This window comes from Neopelma chrysocephalum, unplaced genomic scaffold (genome assembly GCF_003984885.1).
Source record: "Neopelma chrysocephalum unplaced genomic scaffold, ASM398488v2 Primary Assembly neopelma1_22b, whole genome shotgun sequence".
Classification (NCBI taxonomy): Eukaryota; Metazoa; Chordata; class Aves; order Passeriformes; family Pipridae; genus Neopelma; species Neopelma chrysocephalum.
This window is the reverse complement of record NW_020897690.1, coordinates 26874629-26893570: the sequence shown is the minus strand read 5'-3', so window position 1 is coordinate 26893570 and position 18942 is coordinate 26874629.

Genomic DNA, 18942 nt, shown 5'->3' with positions numbered 1-18942 from the left:
TTGAAATCATTCCAAATCAAAGGACTCAATTCAGTAAGCGTAGTTTGGACATGTAATAATTGTGCATATTTTTCCTCAAGCAAATCTGTATATAAAACTAGTTGCACTCTAGTTTGTGAAAACAGTATTTCTGAGAACTGAAGAAGGGATAATGACTAGAAGTAGAAAATAATTTCTGCATGATAGTCTAAAAAGAACAACTTTGCAAGATATTCCTCTTTCCATGTAACAACTAGTAATAGCCTGTCAAATGAGGAAAGACAAAAAAAGGATTTCAAAGAGGTGTGAAAGTTTTCTCAAACTTCAATCACTGTTTTGATTAATTTTAGCATGTATGGATAAATGTTTTTCAAATACAGTATTAAAAGTAAAAATACCCCAGAACACTCCATTTTGCTTCCTTCTCATACCAATACACTTTTTCTTGGCATTACAACAAATATTCTCGGTTTTTGTGCAGCGCCCTTAAGCACTTTACAAAAAGATTTTGGAAGCAGTGATGAGTGGTTATTGTTTCTATTTTAACAAGTGAAATATCTGTGTGGTAGATGAAACTAAGGGAAAAAAATGTATGACAGGACTATATTTCCTGGTGACCCAACCATCATATGAATGGAAAAACATAAAAGTTAGCTTATTAAAAATAAGTACGAAGCTTTCTAAAAATGACCTAATTTTTCTTTTTCTGCTATTGCTCATGTCGCCATTTCATTGACAAACATTCCCATGATGCAATAAGCTATATGCTGTATGCTATATGGTAAGACTTGTATTGCTATATGATATGACCTTGGCCTGGCAAGAGCATGAAGCAGATCCTCCTGGAAACTACTACGACACATGGAAAAGAAGGAGGTAATTGGTGACAGCCCCCATAGCTTCACTAAAGGCAAATTGTACCTGACAATTTAGTGGACTTCTATGGCAGGATATTGGTGGATAAGGGAAGAGCAACTGATGTCATCTACCTTGACTAGTACAAAGCATTTGACACCATCCCACATAACATCCTTGTCTCTAAACTAGAGAGGGATTTAATGGGATGTAATGGGTGGACTACTCAGTGGATAAGGAGTTAACTGGATGCTTGCACTCCGGGTTGTGGTCTTCAGCTCACTGTCCAAGGGGAGATCAATGACAAATTGCGTTCCTCAGTGCTGTTAAACGTCTTTGTCAGCACAAAGACAGCGGGATCTAGGGCACCCTCAACAAGTTCGTTGAAAGCACGAAGCTCTGTGGTGTGGTCAACATGCAGAGGGAAGGGATGTCATCCAGAGGGACCTTGACAGGCTTGAGATATGGGCCCACGCAAACCTCGTGAGGTTCAATAAGGCCAAGCGCAAGGTCCTGCACATGGGTCAGGGCAATCCTGAGCACAAATACAGGCTAGGGCATGAAGGGATTGAGAAAAGCCTTGAGAAGAAGGTCTTGACGGTGTTAGTGGACAAGATGAAGCAATGTGCACTTGTAGCTCAGAAAGGCAATCATATCCCGGGCTGCATTAAAAAGAGGGTGGCCAGCAGGTTGAGGGAGGTTATTCTGCCCTCTGAAGTGCTGCATCCAGCTCTGGAACCTCCAACATAAGTACATGAACCTGCTGGAGCGAGTCCAGAGGAGGGCCACAAGGATGATGAGAAGGCTGGAGCACCTCTCTTATGAAGACAGGTTGAGAGAGTTGGGGTTGTTCGGTCTGGAGAAGAGAAGACCCTGGAGAGGCTTTATAGAAGCCTCCCTGTACCTGAACTGGACTTAAAAGAAGGCTGTAGACTTTTTTACTATGTAGTGTAGTAGCATGTAATGATAGGAAAAGGGGAATGGCTTTAAACCTAAAGAAGTAGGTTTAGGGTAGATATTAGGAAGACATTCTTTTCTTTGAGGGTGGCTAGACGTCCTGACTGGTTGCCCAGGGAAACTGTGGATGTCCCATCCCTCTAAGTGTTTGAGCCAGGTTGGATGGGGCTTTGAGCAACCTATTCTAGTGAAAGATATCCCTGGCCGTGGCAGGGGAGTTGGAACTCAACGGTCTTCAAAGATCCCATCTAAGCCAAACCATTCCATGTTTCTATAGCAATGTAAGAAGTAGCAGCATTAGACACTGTTAATATCAGAAGAAGCCTATACAACATGTCATCCATAAGAGAATTATTTCTCCACTCTTTCATTGAAATTAAAACTACTAATTTTCCAGTTGAATTGTTTTGCTTGGAAATTCTCTTTCAAGTGTCACTCTTTTTCAATGGCAACACATTATTTATTTTTAAAAGGAACAAGCATTTAACTGTTAAAGCTGTTTTACCACAGTGAAACAAAGCAGTCTCAATATATTTGATCTCACAATTGATAAATAAGCCATCTAAACTCAGAACCCCATAAAATTAAAACAAACCCTCCTTTGATGTATTTAATTCTAAAATTTTCTCACACACAAAATCTCCAAGTTTATGTGCAAATTATGAAAAACTTTGTTGGGCAAAACATACCAAGAACAAGGTGGAAGGGAGTGAAGTAGAGTAGTTGACCCACAGAAAAATGTATTATGTAATAATTTCTAAAAGATTTTGAGAGGAAGTGCTGGAAAATTTCAAAGAAAATAAATTTTTTTATGATTACTGACAAAGTTGTTTATTATCTTCTGATTTCCTTACAATACTTAGAGTATTTTTGTGATGCATTTTGTATGCCATGTAATTTCATGTTTCAGAATCACAGGAGACAGAGCTTCTAGTTGCTTTGGTGATATTTTGTCAGTGTGCATTATGTTACACACCTTCTACAGATATGGTGTCAAGAACATGTAGGAATGCTGAAAAAATTTTGTTCCTGTTGAATAACAAGACTTGGATTCTTGAAAATCAACATAATAGCAAGAGTTACATTCTTTAAAATCAATATTTTTTTAATAAAATAACATCTCTCTCTCATTTCAGATACCTCTGGGAACTAAACTGAACTCCCTAACCAAGCTGACCAAGCTGATAGGACACTTCCCCAAGCCTTAGTAGAGAAGTTTGCCTCATGGATTTCCAAACAAACTAGCATATTGGCTACTCTCAATTTTTTCCATGCAAAACATATAACTTCTATGAGTTTTATCTGTTTTTCTAGCCCTACATTAAAGTAGGCAGTTTCGAAGTTTTTTGAGACAAGGTAAGAGAAACAGATATTTCTGGAATAAATATTTCAACATTACCTAAAATTGCAGCATAATTGCACTATTTCAGATCACAGGCTGTGATCACGTTCAGATGAGTGTTGCCTATAAAACTGTCCAGCTGTGACCTCAGGGCCTCTATGCTGGTTGTTGACAGAAGCCAAACCTTCATTAAAAGCAAAGCGTTTGCAGCAACTGAAGAGTTGTTTCTCTAGTGAAACGGACTTGCTGAGCTGAAATCTTGTGGCCCCCTCCTGTGAAGCCACCTGGCAGTTCTGCCAGAAGCCTGGGTGTCCTTTCACTCTGTAAGTCAAGTTCCCCAGTACTGCAGTTGCTCAAATATAGGGCTACTACATCAGCACCAGAGCTGGCAGCAGGAAGCACTCGGTCCAGGCATCGCAGATGGTGTCTGGGGCCACTTCCACTGGAAGCTTCCAGCTCTCTGAAAAACTGTCCGGGACCTGGAGGAGAAAAAGTTCTGAATTGGTATTCCCAGAGCCAGTTTCCTACATAATACAGAAACAATAAACTCTCTTTACCTATGATTTCTGTACTAAGATGAGAAGTCTCTTTCAGTCAGGGTATTCAGAGAGAGATGCTAACAATGGAATTAAAGCTTCCAAATTACAAAAAGCTCACTACAGGCTTCCTTGAATTTCTGCAGCAGCACCACACATCCTGACAAAATGCTACATACACTTTAGTTTTTCAAAAAATCACATGATGTCTCTGTTAAATGCAAAAATATTGCTGCTTTCCGCTTACTGCCATTTCAAGTGTTGAGTCAACATAGTACTTGGAGCAAGATTTTACCTAAACAAGAGCATTAAAAGACAGCTGTATTCCCATATGTTAGCTCTAGGCAATTTGCAGTATCATTCTAGACCAATAATAAAGCTGAATGTGTATTTCCACATACACAATAGTTTTTCTGTTGGCATGATGGCATCCTCAGTTAAAGATGTGTTACACCATGATCATAACAACTATACATTTTTGAGGAACAAAGTTACCAATTTGCACTGGGTGAAGTTATTTAATAACAGTGGTTGCTTTCTGATACCCACTTCCTGATAATACCAACTTCTTGACTTTTATAATGAGAATATTTTTTTTCTTAAACCAGTGAGAAATAGGAAAAATAGGCTTTAAATGGGAGGTAGAAAGTGTTCCATATTCTTTTCTAATCTCTTGCTGAGGAATGACACTGTCAGATTTGTACTCATAGTCATAGTCATAGTCAGACTTTATAAAATCTGGGCACGGATTTTTAGTAAAAGGATAGCTGGAAAAAAACAAAGAAAACCACAACAACAAAAAACCCCAACAACATAGAGAGGAGATTTTTCAAGGGAAGAGATATCAATCTAGCATGTATGGAAAGAAATCTCCCTGAAATGAAGGTACATAGTTTAATAAAACATTCCTGACATTTTGCATTTCTGGCTAAAAACATTATTAAAATAACAGAAATGCAACCCCAAATATGACTACCTTAAAATACCAAAACAAGTGACAACTGCATATAGAAAAAACATTAAAATGTTAATACGGTAAAAATATTTCTCTTGTTCACCTATATAGAACGATATTGGAGCCTGACTAAATTCATGAGGTAGGAATACCATTTTGACCAATTCTGAATCTTTTAGAACTGAGCATGTAACACTGCTGGGATGAGTGTATATGTTACTGATTGCTGAGTGCATAAGGCTTTGCCATCAAAGTGTCTCTGATTCAGTACTAGTAGATTAAGGCATAGCCACTACTCCTTGAAGCTATTTTTCCATGGTGCCACAATAATATCCCGCTAAGGCACGTGGTTACCAAACAACTTGCATGAAGCTGAGCTCGAGGCATGATGAACTTAGTCTGAATGATGGCACATGCCTTGGACAGCTTGCCATCTGAATAAGCAAAATTGTACATGTTCTACATTTTGCCTGTTTGCAATACAGAAAGGTAAAGAGATCTGCACAAATTCATGCAGTAGGTCAACCCTAGGACAATGGTATGAATCACAGCATCCTAATTCTGACTGTGAAGCTCTAAATATCATGCTACATGAGAAGGATACCTCTCAGCTCTGGCAGGTTTTACATCAAGCCCCAAGAATTATAGAATGTGGCTGATGACTGTAATTAGTGTTTGCTGTGTACCAACAGCATGCTAGGAGCAAAAAAACAAAATTAAGACAATGACTGCTGTAGAGAGAGGGGAGGGAAAAAAACTAAACATGGCAGATAAAGCAATGAAAACAATTACAGATCTATCATGCTGACTTAGAATCCATGCAGTTACAAAAACAATACAGTTAAATAATAAAGTTGCCTGCAGGCAATCTAAAAGGGATTTAATTATTTTTGAATTACCCATCTTGGATGAAAAATCATTTCCAGAATGAGGAGAATTAAACATTCTTTTGACCCTGACATGAACTTTATTTTAAATATTTTATTTTTTATATATGTCACTTTTATGTAGCACAGTTGTGTATTCCTGCTTTGTTTATTAAATTTATAACTTTGCATCAGTCACAAATTATATTACCCGAAACACATTTGTAAATACAGTATGAAGTTGTGATTTATTTAATGATAAAAAATAAACTGTAATCAACCATCAATTGTGAGCTGTGGTACATGGTGTTTATATATTTTACAAAAAAAACATTTTTGTCAGTGTTTGCTTTGTTAGTACTACTGTATTTCCCCTGCTTTACAGATGGAATATTTTTCACCATAGCAAGTATAAAATGCAATGGGGAAAATATCAGTTATTTTTCTGCATTTCTTTTGGTTGTAGGTAGATAAGCTGATACCACTGCACTAATATATATATAATATATATATTAGTATATATATTAGTGTATATATACATATTATGTATTTTTATATATATATATAAAAGTGTGCGTAGGAAGCCATTGCAAGACTGACGTGTAATTTAACACTAACAGCTGTGTCCTAGGTGCATTTGTTTTTAAAGGTAGCCTCTATAAATGCACACTGTAGTAAATACACATATTGCTTTCCATAAGGTCCTGAAGGCAGCTATGATTTGCATTTGTAGCTTCTAGACTCAGGTTACATTTTTCCTTCATGTAGCTACAACATTATATGTAGAATCCTAATTCTGTGTCCAACAGTAAGAGTTTCCATTTCTCTACTTTCTTATGTAGCAAAGACACAGCCTCCCATCGCTGCTCACTTCTGTGCTGATTTCACCCACAACTCTGGATTCATCGATTGATCCAAAACTGAGTCATCAGTTCATCAGGGTCATCATCCAAGAAAGGAGGAATTTCAGAAATATTCTCAAGAAAATTTGAAGGAACTAATCTCCTAATGGACAGGATTGCCACCTTAAGTAAGTCACCACGTCTACCCTTAGACCCAAAGAGGAATGCAGATCTTTAAAAGTTTTGTTTTGCAGGGGAAAAAAAAATAAGACACAGTAGAAATAACATGTTAAACTATAAAACCTATCATTTTTTCTGTCATGATATATGAATATAATTTTAAGAAGTGTATAAAATATTCTGAGCATCTGTAAGTATTCTTAGATTAAGTTAGCAAAAATATCTGCTTTGGTTAACCACTAATAAATGAATGTCTTAGTTGTTTATTTTAAAAATCAAGGTTTTAAAATGGGATACATCAAGAAAATACTACCAGAGTGGTTTCTTCTCAGAGGTCTGATAATTTAGTAATAAAACTTTCTCAACCTGCAAAACATGGATGTCTAACAGTCAAGAATTACAAATTTGCAAGAAAATAATTTTTCACAGAAATTTAGTTCTTTCAGAGTTGGGCCAAGAATATAGTAACAGTAGATTTTCATAATGGCTCCTGGCCAGAACATGAAAGATGCAGAGATATACTGAAAGGCTATGAAAAATAATTTTCCAGCTTTTTTGAAAAAACTTAATTTAAAAAAAAAAATCTCCCAATTCTTTCTTTTTAGATGTGTAAAGTTAGTTCAGTTCTGATCTTATGAAATACGATTAATATACCTATGTTAAGACTATTGAATCAAGCTAAGTTTATTTCAGGAACACTGAAATATTTTTAAATATGATATAGAGGAAGTTTTTAAGTTGCACCTATATCTTATTCAATACAATTATATTACAATATGTTAACACAGTTACGATTAATTATAGTGTCTAGCTCCACACAAGAGGAATCCAAAAATCTTAAAGACACATGTTCTATCTGCCTGCAGTAAATACTCAACCGTTAGACAGTTAAATTGCCTGTCAAATATTCTCATGAAGCTTTGATAGGCACTTCTGTTTTGTGATAGCCTCTTTTTCTTTTTACTTGCATTAGAAATAGGTTAGCAGAACATGAAACTACTTTAATAGCCCCTGTCTTTTGCCTCAGAAAACAGTGTGGCATAAAAATTAAGAGCTCATATGTTCTGCAAGCATTCTGAGAAAAGTTCTGTTTGCTTCTTCATTTGGATGAAAGATCTAAATATATTTATTTAAAGTTATCTTTAAAAATATGCATGAAAAGCAGACTTAAAATTTCTAAAAACTGTTAAGGATAAAAATTTCCTTTCTGCATTCTGTGACTGAAAAGTTGTTATCAACAACACAGAAAATTATAACTTAAGGTCCAAAGCTGCTATGTCTAAAAATAAGATTTAGAACACTTTTCCCAGTGACCAGCAGAAACTGCCATGAGCCTTATACAGCCTTTTGTCAGAAAAAGAGAAAAAGTGGCATCTTATGAATTTCCAAAAGCAGGAAGTGTGGGGAGGTCTGTGCCTTTTGGCTCTGCCTCGTTTAGCCAGATGGCAGATCGCAGTGAAATAGGAAAGGAAACCATTAATGCAAATCAGAAGCCTTTTCTAAAACTTGTAATATTTTTAAACAATCTACATAGAGATCTTACTTTTAACTACCTGCAATGCTTAAAGATTTGCATTTGAAAGAGTATTACCTGCCAGGGAAGATGGGCAAAATTAATACATCCTTCAAAATATTAAGGTATTATTTTCCTATATTGCAGTTGATTCATGATTAATTGTTGCAAAAGAAAAAAATCAATATAGCTAATTAAGTATTCTTTAATAATGATTATAATTTCCTAAGAAAGGAATGTACTGTTCATATGTAAATGAGTTTTCCAGTTAATGAATAAAACCAGTCAATCAATCAGCTCTACAAAAGGAAAAATTATGAATAGAAGATTTTTTTAGGTTGTCCTTTGTTCCTTAATTGCAGAAAAAAAAGCAAGGATAATAATATACTATTACCAAAAAGTTTCTAATAACCTATAAGATTTTGTGTGGAATGACTTACCATCATTGTACCTTAAAATTCTAAAACAGCACAGAATGATCATTACACTGAGACGTATACTAATGTTTCCTTGATCATCTCAATGACAAGTAGATAAGGAAAAGATTGCTTGAAAAATGTGTTGGGGGTGGCTATCTTTCTGTTGAACTTGTAATTGAGCAATAATATAAAAGTCTTACAATATAGCCCAATTTTCAATTGATGTGTGATTATAATAAGGGTTAATAGCATTTTGCTAAAGCATTTCAAGTAGATTTGTAACTATTTGCATACCAGAAAAATTTGTTTAGAGCTTTAGCAAGTGAATACTTTCTTAATAAATGTAGCGGCAGCTTTGCATTATTGTCTGTCTCTCTGCAGAGTGGTTTTTGCTTGGTGTCTGGAATCAGTAATGTATTAAGAAGCAGAAGATTTTTGTGTACTGTACTCAGATTCAAAGAGGTTCTAGAGGCCCTTGGGGAACAGAAACCAGAATATTTTGTACTTTGCAAGACTGAATACTACAGTCTTCATATTGGAACATAGTTAACTTCAATCCCTTCCTTTTGTGCCTTACTGCAATGATAGGAATTCAAGAAATAGAGAATGAAAATGAGATCAGAATAGTTCTGATGCCTTATCTAGCATAATATTTCAGCATGTCAAAGGACATCTGACCTTCTTGTTCATGATCAAATTCTTAAATGCTGATTTAATAAAAAAAATCACCTTGTGGCCCCAGAACGAACACTATGTTGTTCATTCAAAAGATTTTCTATTAATAGTCGACTTATCATCATTGCATATGATCACTACATAGAAATTAATAAATTACTAAATTTTCTTCAGATCTGAACAAAGTAGCCATATTTCTACCTAAGAGTTGCCCAACAGAAATAGTAAGCCTGACACTCTGAATTAATATCTTATGCATTAATGTATCCTCTATGCATGCTGAATCAATCAAGTGCATCTGGGAAACACTTTCTGTGATAAATCATAAGCCATAAAAATATCCTATACCTTCCAAAGGTATGCTTTGCAGCACTTCACATCCATTTTGCTTATGAGTAATATCCTTAATGCATTCTGGATGCGTCCAATTTCCATGTACAGTACAGTTATGCAGTTTATGCAGAAATCTCATGATTTTATCAAATACTTCTGAAAAAAAAAGACCTTTTGGGGAAACTCTAAATACAGGTACCTCTAGATTCAGTGCAATATATCAAAACCTAACATGGATTCAACAAGGGCAAATCATGCCTGACTAATCTAGTGGCCATCAGCAGAGGGACACACTCATGAGAGCTTTCATCTTTAGACATCACAGCAAACACAGTACTCTTGCCTAAGTGAAATCAAGGCACACGTGCATTCAGTGTGAACTCTGCTATTAGAAATCATTTGTTCTATGAGAAATTATTCATGGGAATTACTCCTTGTTTCCTACAGTACTGGATATGCCCTTTAGTCTGAATTATAAGTATTAGAACATATATTTTGGAAATTGTGATAGCATAGTGCTAATTAGCAGTACCAGCTACAGTCACGCTTTCTTGCTTACACTTTTAGGGAGGGATGATGAGACTAATGGTACAATCATTTATGAATTTCAGTGTCCAGGTTTTGTATTCTAGTTACTCTATTTATAGAAATGTAATAATAATTTTAAAAAATTAATAAATGAAGGAAATTAAAAGAAGCTATCAACAGTGTTCATCTATGATCAGAACTGGATGAGGGTTTATTAGGTATGCTAGTTTTAAAACATTTTCAGACACAAATTACTCCCAATATTTAAAAATAAGCAAATAATAAATAATTATATAAATCAGGTCTAGTATTGCAAGTGATTCATTCTTTTCTTCTCTACTCTCTGCTCATTGTTCCAAATCTTTTCAATGGACTAGTTTGTCACTCAATCCATAAACTGAGATTTAGATTTTATTTGTATGTCTACAGGTATCATTTTTATTAAATCAGTCTCTGGAACACAAAATTTGTACCAGAGATTTACCTTTGATTACAACAGAACCTCACACAAATTCCAAAATTAAATTAAGAATGCCCTCCATAGTCAGCAGTACAAGGGAAAATTTGATACTTCCTCCAGAGTAAAAAGTTTTAGAAATAACATCACATAACCAAACCACTTGGGTTTTGATAAAAACTGGGTTTTGTGCAAAATTTCATTTTATTTCTAACACCTAATCTTTATTATGTGATAAGCAATTTTGCCACATCTAGATGTAGTATTTTGTACTTTTAAACTAAAATGGTTAAAAAAATCCAAAGGCTTCTAACCAAAGGCAAATTTGCAACAAGTCAATCTGAAGCATCTTAGCACCTTCATCCTCAATAGGTTTGACATAAAAATATATTCTTAATAAGTGTGCTTGAGCACTTATTATCCTTATACAAAGAATAAAACAGAATTAGCTGATTCAGAGGCTGGTATGAGATTTAGAAACAGTTTTTTACACAGAGATGCTGAAACTTGAGTTCTTCTTGGCAGATAAAGGGAGAATTTTTTTTAATATATACATAGCATATCACGGAGGAATTTAGGATTTTTGTTCACTCTAAGCACTTTTGGAAATACATATACATTATTACCTCAGGTCATAAACCAGTCAACCTCAGAAAGATTAGCAAGGATGTTTCACTCTGTAACGGCTAGCTACACTATGTCTGCTGTTCCGTTAATACCAATTTTTCTACAGGAAACAAAAGGGGAAGATTTTAATTTTTTGTTTTTTTTTTCCAGCTCCCTGTGGTGGTGCATCTCCCTGCCCCACCTTTGTTTCATGACACTGCCACAACAGCTTCAATAAAGCAAAACACTGGACAAGTAAAACAAGGTTAGCTGCTATTGAACTCATGGGGCCAATGGTGTGATGCAGTATTCTTCACACGTTTCAGCAACAAACTGACCATGTGGGCATCTTCTACAGGGTTTGGAGCCAAGACTGAAACACCCTGCCCTTATGAATTAGTCCTCAATTTCCATACAGATTCTCTTATCACAGCAGATCACATGGCCTGTTTTAACTTTTTGCAGTCTATTAATGTTCTTCTGTTTTCTGCATCAGGAGATAATGGCAGCAATGAAAGCCTTAGCAGGTAGAAAAAAGAATCTCCTTTTTTAATCAACTCATTAATTCATGTAAGTGTAACCTAATATCAAGAGCATGTATTTTTCTAAGCCTAAATTAGAGATGTACTCTATTACTAAGCATGTTTCACATATTCATTTTCTTCATAAGCATAAATTTTTCTCTTGTTTGAGCAATAAGAGAGAGATGGAAATAGCTGACTTGCACTGGAACTAATATTCTGTTTCTGTAAAAAAAAAAAATTAAAAAAAAAAACAGAAAAAAAATACAGACATAATCTTTTTTCTTCATTTGACTTGGTATCCTAAGGATCTTCTCCTATATCTTTTGCTCATTTTTCCTCTTACTGAGCTCTCCACCTGGATAATTTAAAGCTGGAAACTCTCCAATTTTCTCTCTTAACATGACCAGAATTAGACTTGAAATTTTCTGGATCTAAAACAATGATTCAGACACCATGTTAAATAGATATGACAATCAATCCAACTGTATTTAGAAAGTTATTAGACTGTTTCCTCTGCATTATTAACATACGCATACATAAATTATTTTTTATTTAATAGCCAGCAAAATGAGAAGTTTATAAATCAAGTTTATTACACACTTCTATAGCCTCAAGCTGATGGGCACAAATTAAATTTTTTGTTAACTTGCTTGAATAGTTAGCTCACAATTAAGATCTTGAAGAATTAGGCAGGTGATAATAGCAATATATGAGAATTTGATCTAAATCTTGGGATTTAACAGCAGTGTGTGAATGAGTTTGTATGCAGCTTATCACCACTGGAAACCAGCTTAATATAATAAAATCAGAGCAGTAGGAAAAATGAGTGGGGCACTGGATAAACTAAACATTTTTCCTTTCTTATTTATTCATGCAGTTTCTAATTTACTGCCATTTCAGTTAGAAACTATCTGTTTCACAAAACAACTAAAAAGCCCTACAAATATTAGGAATACCCTAAACAATCTTGCAGACTGTGAACCCACCTAGACCTAAAGAGAGTAAATAGGAAATATTTTTATAACAGTTGTGATTGTTTTACAATCCAGCATTAAAATATTCAGATGAATGACTAAAGACAGAAATAGAGAGAAGTTTTTCAGAGAAATTGAACAACTCCGGAATTCAATGTTTCCTTTTTAAGTTTCTTTTTTAACAGAAAAGCAATGATTTTAGATATCTTACAAGTAAGAAAAGTGTATTATAATTCTAAGAAGTATATGAATAATTGATAATAAGGGTACAAATAAAAATGTCAATTTAAAAATATACACAAACCTTGAACTACAATATGCTCCTATTATTCTTTGTTCTTTATTCTCACAAATATAGTACTAGGAAAAAAGCCCTAAATATAACCTTGTTTTGGAATTTTTACTCTCCAATTGCAGCACAATTGTGGGTCTCTGATTGACACATTGATTTATTCCCAGCAAGGGTCTTATAATTAGTGTGACCTTTTGATAAGGTAAGAGATATGGGGTGAGACAAGTGCTCTCAGGAGAGCTATTAGCAACTTCTGAGCAATTGCTAATGTTAGAGAGTTATCTTTTTTTAATACAGTTTGGAAGATAATTGACAAACCATGATAATGAGTATATATAGGAAAGGAAGGAGAGCATAAAAGAGGAGCAAGAGCTGTTAATTACTCAAAAAAGGTGAGATTTCACTACTGGATAGACTGTGCATTTTGGGCTGTGGCCTCGGAAATGCAATTAATAATTCCAACAGAATGTAAGAAAGAAACCATAGGTATACATGAACCAGAAAGAAATAAAAAAACTTCATCTATCGTAAGAAGCCTTAACTCTCTTCCTTTACATCACATAACAGGTGGTTTTATTTCTTCTCATCAGATGGCATTTGTACCAAGGGAGTTTTCTCATTTCCCTTCCCATCTGGTTCTGCACACAGTGATATAACATAATATCAAGATGACAAAGATCTCCTAATGCTATTTGAAGAAGAGTAACTAACCTGCTATTTCATAACCTGTGATCCAGTAACCCATTCATGACAACAAAACAAGTTTTTACGCTGCAATCATTTTTGAAACAAAAGGTAAGATTAAATTGACCTATCAGTAATGACAAATTGCATGAAAATCTATGACTTTGTATTCAAAGGATTAGGCACTAAAAAGAAACTTGAACATTTGATGTATGCATATATACATATTAAAGAAAAGGTTTTGTTTACAGTTAACAGAAGTGTATACATCTAGAATGTAAATTTTCTAATTATAGATAGAGAAAGCAGTTTGTTCAAAACAAAAAATGGCAGAAAAGCTTTTAGCAGTATAAGAAAAATGCAAACGAGGAGAAAAGTGTAAGGGCACTCATTGCAAATCTGAATGAAACAGTATACTATGACTATAGCTGGGACAAAATTGATCATCTAAAAGAAAACAAAAACTCTCCACCCTCCATTGTGTATGGATTTTTGAATGTTCAGACTGCCTGTGCACTTATTTTTTCTCATTTGCAAATTACACTCTAGGCTTCAAAGTAAATCATTTGACAAAGCTTGTCTTTTTGGCTTAACACATCACCATAAAACTATGAGATTGAAGGAACAGCAGAATTTTTCAGCATTTTTTGTTCAACACTAACTTTGCCACAAACAGTGAGTAACCAGTAGCAGTAGATGATTATACACCAAAAACTCCCTGGGAAAAGATTCCTTTGAGCAGTGAGTCTTTATGGAGTTACATGCAAAGCTTAGCCAAAACAAGATGCAGTGAGGAAACTGTAATGCAGATAATATTTGCATCACTAGACAGAATAAGGTATAGGGTAATTTCAGTACCTGTGAAGAAAGAGTGGTTCATCAAAATCTCTAGTTAATACTTTCATTTTGAAATGATTTGGCAGACAGCACTGAATTTCTGTCATTTTAGAAAATTAAAATTGAAGTCATTCTCATAATTTAAAAGTAGCTATACAAAAACCACTGGCATTTCTCTATAAGGTATCATTTTACTCTTCAGTATGCTAGCTAGGTGTTTTAGACCTCATGCATTTGTTTGTCACTAACTCGTTTTGTTTTTACTGAAATACTTTTTAGCGTGACTGTCATGATACAAATAAGAAGGAGAGAGAGACCAAATGGGAAAAGAGACAGGCATAATCAGTGTGAAATTATTGATTTCTGAAAATCTCAACCTGAGCCTTTCACAATCTTCTATAACAAGAACTTTTAATAATCTTTTTCCTAGCCCCCATCATCACCTCTCTCCCCCACCCAATCTCCTTTTCTTGATCTCTTATTTAGAGAGAGTGAGACTGCATCCATCAACACTTACAGAAACTGGTTGTTACAATTCCAGCTCTGTGGAAGAGGTAAGGTATTTATCAATTGATTAGGAAGGACTCAGGTTTGCACCTAGAATACTAAGTTAAAGAGATGTAATAACAGGCAACAGCTTGAGGAGAACAGCTAAGAAATCTATCTATGTGATCATCTACTTTTATGCAAAATCCTAGAGATGACTGAATCTATGTACCCACATCAGGCAGATACAGGGGAGCATAACAAATCTCCCCAGTTGCCTTTAAAGCAGCCAATTAAAATCAGTGCTTCCAAGCAGCCTTTTCCATCTTGAGCAGAACATGAAAGTGGTTATGTGCCATGGCACATCGCTATTCCTTTTACCTGCTAATCAGCATTGCACGCTGGAGTGCTGCATTCAAGTGCAGCACCACAGATGGGATTAGTGCATGGTAAAATGCCAAGTTCAGACACTAATGTGGCACACCAGCAGCTGTGTCATGCAGGTATATCCTTTGCAAACCAACAGGAGTGTCAGCTTGTGGCAGGAAAAGAACCCATGAAACAGTGCCATGATTTTGTGCATTTTGTATGTCTCACCTCAGTTTCTTTTCTGCCTCCTCATCAATAGCTCTTTTCCATGAGAAGTTTTAGGGAATTTGATTTTAAGGCAAGTGAAATAAAGGTCATCAGTCCTTACTTATCACCATATGCAAGGCGGAATATATTATTTGCCTTGCTGTCAGTTTTTTAATAGAAAGCTATCACATACTTCAATATGTTCAATATGCATATTGAACACCATAACTGGTCTACTCTGGCCTCCAATCGGGAGACCTGGAGACACACCATCTATAACGCTGCTGATGCTTTTGAGAAAGCACGCAGGATCACCCTTGAGGAGAAAAGACAACGCAGAAAGTATCGTGCCTTGCAGAATATACCATCTAAGGAGTCTTTCTGCTGTGTCTTTTGCAACCGGACTTGCCTTTCTCGTATTAGCCTTTTTAGCCACCAACCCGCTTGCAAGAAACATGGGTAGAGCCCTTCCCAGATCTTCGTTTGCGAAGCCTAGCCATGATGATGATGATCACATACTTCCCAAGTGGTCCTGGGAATAAGGAGAGGGCTTGAGCAAAGTGTTCTTTTCATATTTTTCTTTCTTTCTCACTATCTAATTCCATCTTACATATCAATAAATTAAAATTGTTTTCCCTGGGTAAAGACTTTTCCCCCATGATGGTAAGTGGTAGGGAATCTCCCTGTCTTTGTCTTGACCCACAAGCTTTTCCATCCTTTTCCCCCTCAGTAGAGTTGGAGGAAGGGGGTAAGGGAAAATAGAACAGCTGGATGGGCATAAGGCAGCCAGCTAAAATAAACCCACCACAGGCATTAAGTAAAAATTATATGGACACATCCCCTAACTTATATGAATAGGCATTTAAACATCAATATTTTTAGATGCTTTCCTCATTCTTTTTTTAGCTCGGATATTTGATTGTTGCATTTGCTCCCACGTGAAACATTGACATTTATTTGGTACATTTGAATTAATACAAATATCTTTCGTGGAGGTAATTTCCCTTCATTTTTTTGCTGGGACGAGCTTCATGCAGGTAACTTTTCCTTCTTCCAAAACATCCTTAAGTTCCACCCCCTGGTCTACAAGAGTGCTAAGAAACAGGGGATGGTGAACATCTCTGCTCAGCTCAGCAGGCTGATGTAATGTGCACAGCATGCAGCTGGAGGCACAAATGGTGAACAGTTAGCAAGAGCTTCAGAGACCTTGATGTATGTGCACGAGATAAAAGTCATCACTCACAGATATTATAAAGGTTCCAAACCACCAAAATATAAATCAATGAATAACAGCAATAAACAACTGCTAGTGTATCACCAGTGGCTCCTGAAGCCTTGCAAGAAAGAGTAAATCACAGAGAAGTTATATTTTGCAACAGAAACCATTACGTAATGTGTAACCAAGTTATTCCTCTTTGCAGTCATGTGTCCATGTGCTGCATTAACAAAGGTGGGTATTTTCCCCTCTTCTTTAATGCATTGCATTGCTTTCAACATGAGCTTTTGAAGGGAATAAAGTCTGTGTCACTTTGTATTTATCATTCTGCATTAAATATATACATATATGTATATATTAAATATATATATGCAAGTTCTAGTGAAATAATTTGCCTATATGAGGCCTATACAAGTGTCCTGTCTACAATATAAACAAACAAAAAAGCCAAACAGACCAAGAAAAAAAATTAAAAGGAAGAAAATAGGACAAAGGCAGTAAAACAAAGTTTTAAGAGTAATAGTCTGTGTCACTGGTGCTCATTAGTACTGCTGAGAACTGCCATGGCAGCACACAACACAGCCATTTTGCTGTCGGCATTCATATGCTGCTGCACTGTGTTGATGCTTCAGCCTGCCTGGACCTCGTTGGGGACTGTTTGGGCTGTGCTCTGCTGCACAGTGTAGACATACCCTCAGGGTCTAGTGCTGCTTATTCACACTTCCTAATAAGTGCTAACCCACTAATAACAACTCTTGTATTTGTTACAGAGCAAGCAGTGCAGATCCATTCTGCAATATGCTTCCTCACATCTTACCCCATGGCATTCTTAGGTATATCAAAATCTAGTCAAAGCAGAATAATAGAACATACTGGAAAAGAAGGAAGGCTAAAGAGTTTAAATTTTTTCTCAACTGCTTCTTCCTTCTGCCTTAATTTTTTATTTGCAAAAATTGCATTGCATTATATTTGGGTGATGATTTTCACCAACAAAAATATCCCAATGAATACTGAGCAAAATTAAAATACATGAAAGCAAAACAGAGCAGGTTAAAAAGCCAAAAGAAACCAACTTCTGACCCTTAACTCAATTCATGTTTCTTGAATCCACAGCAATTATATTATCATGCTGACACCATTGTCATTAGTAGTAATGAGAAAACTGCTCTATTTAAAGATCATGAGACGTGTACTACAAATGTATGAGAATAAGAGTCCCAAGGGATTAATGACTTTAGTTCCTAATATGCAACACAATTAAAAGGTTCCCATTCTAGCAATGGGAAACTCATCCCTTAAAAAAAAAGGCAAGAAAGAAAACAGAAAAAGTAAATTAAAAGTATTCAGCCACAGACATAAGGCATTAAAGCTTTTATGGAAAAGACCACAGACTTTGTCATGGATGGTCATAATCCAAGTGCAAGGAAAGTGGGACATGGAAAGAGAGATCGTCAGAGTTCTATTCCTCCCCATCCCACCAAGAATATCAACATCTCCTTAAAAAGTACACACTTACACTTAAAAGGTCCTGCACAGCAGTAGCAGTATTAAACTCCAAGACTGAAAGAAAAAAAATGCAGAATCAAGAGGAAATAGAAGAATGTCATTTGATAGTTGCTTGTCACTTCCAGAATACTTTCAAATATTAAAGGAATGAGGAAATCATTATGTTCCCAGAATTGTAGGAGACATAACTGAAGCGTTTTTTACGCCTGCTTTTTTCCATTTACAATTAATAACATACTAATTTCTATGTCTGAAAAGCCAGCAGCAGCCTGTTTTATTTTATTATTGTAAAACCAGAAAAAGGAGAAAAAAGGGGCAGAGACAACAGAAGAATGTCACAGGTTTTAAATATCTAAGGTAGCAGAAAGGAAAAAAAATTGACAGAATTTGATCAGGAAGGGGGGAAACCAACCAAAATAAAAGGATAAAATCTAGATCTACTTACATTTAAGGCATATAGCTCTGTTATGAGCACCTGAGCAGCCTGCCCCATGTCTGTAAAACACTCTGTACAGAGCTTCAGACACTAGAGCATTAGGAAATTTCCTGTGGAGGATCTCTACCTCACAGAGCATAAAGACCCCTAGAAGGAAAATGTAGGATTTGAAAGGAGAAGATAGAAAGGGGGAGGATGTTTGAATCTTTTGTTTTGTAGGCAGGGAACATTCAAAGCCTCCAGACATATCTACAGGCATGAGCCTTTCACACTAGTAGCAAGAGGAAAATCTTAAAATGTTACTCATTTGCACAAAACTTATCGAGGGCTCATTTTGAAGCCTTTTCAAAGTATCTTGCTCCAACAGA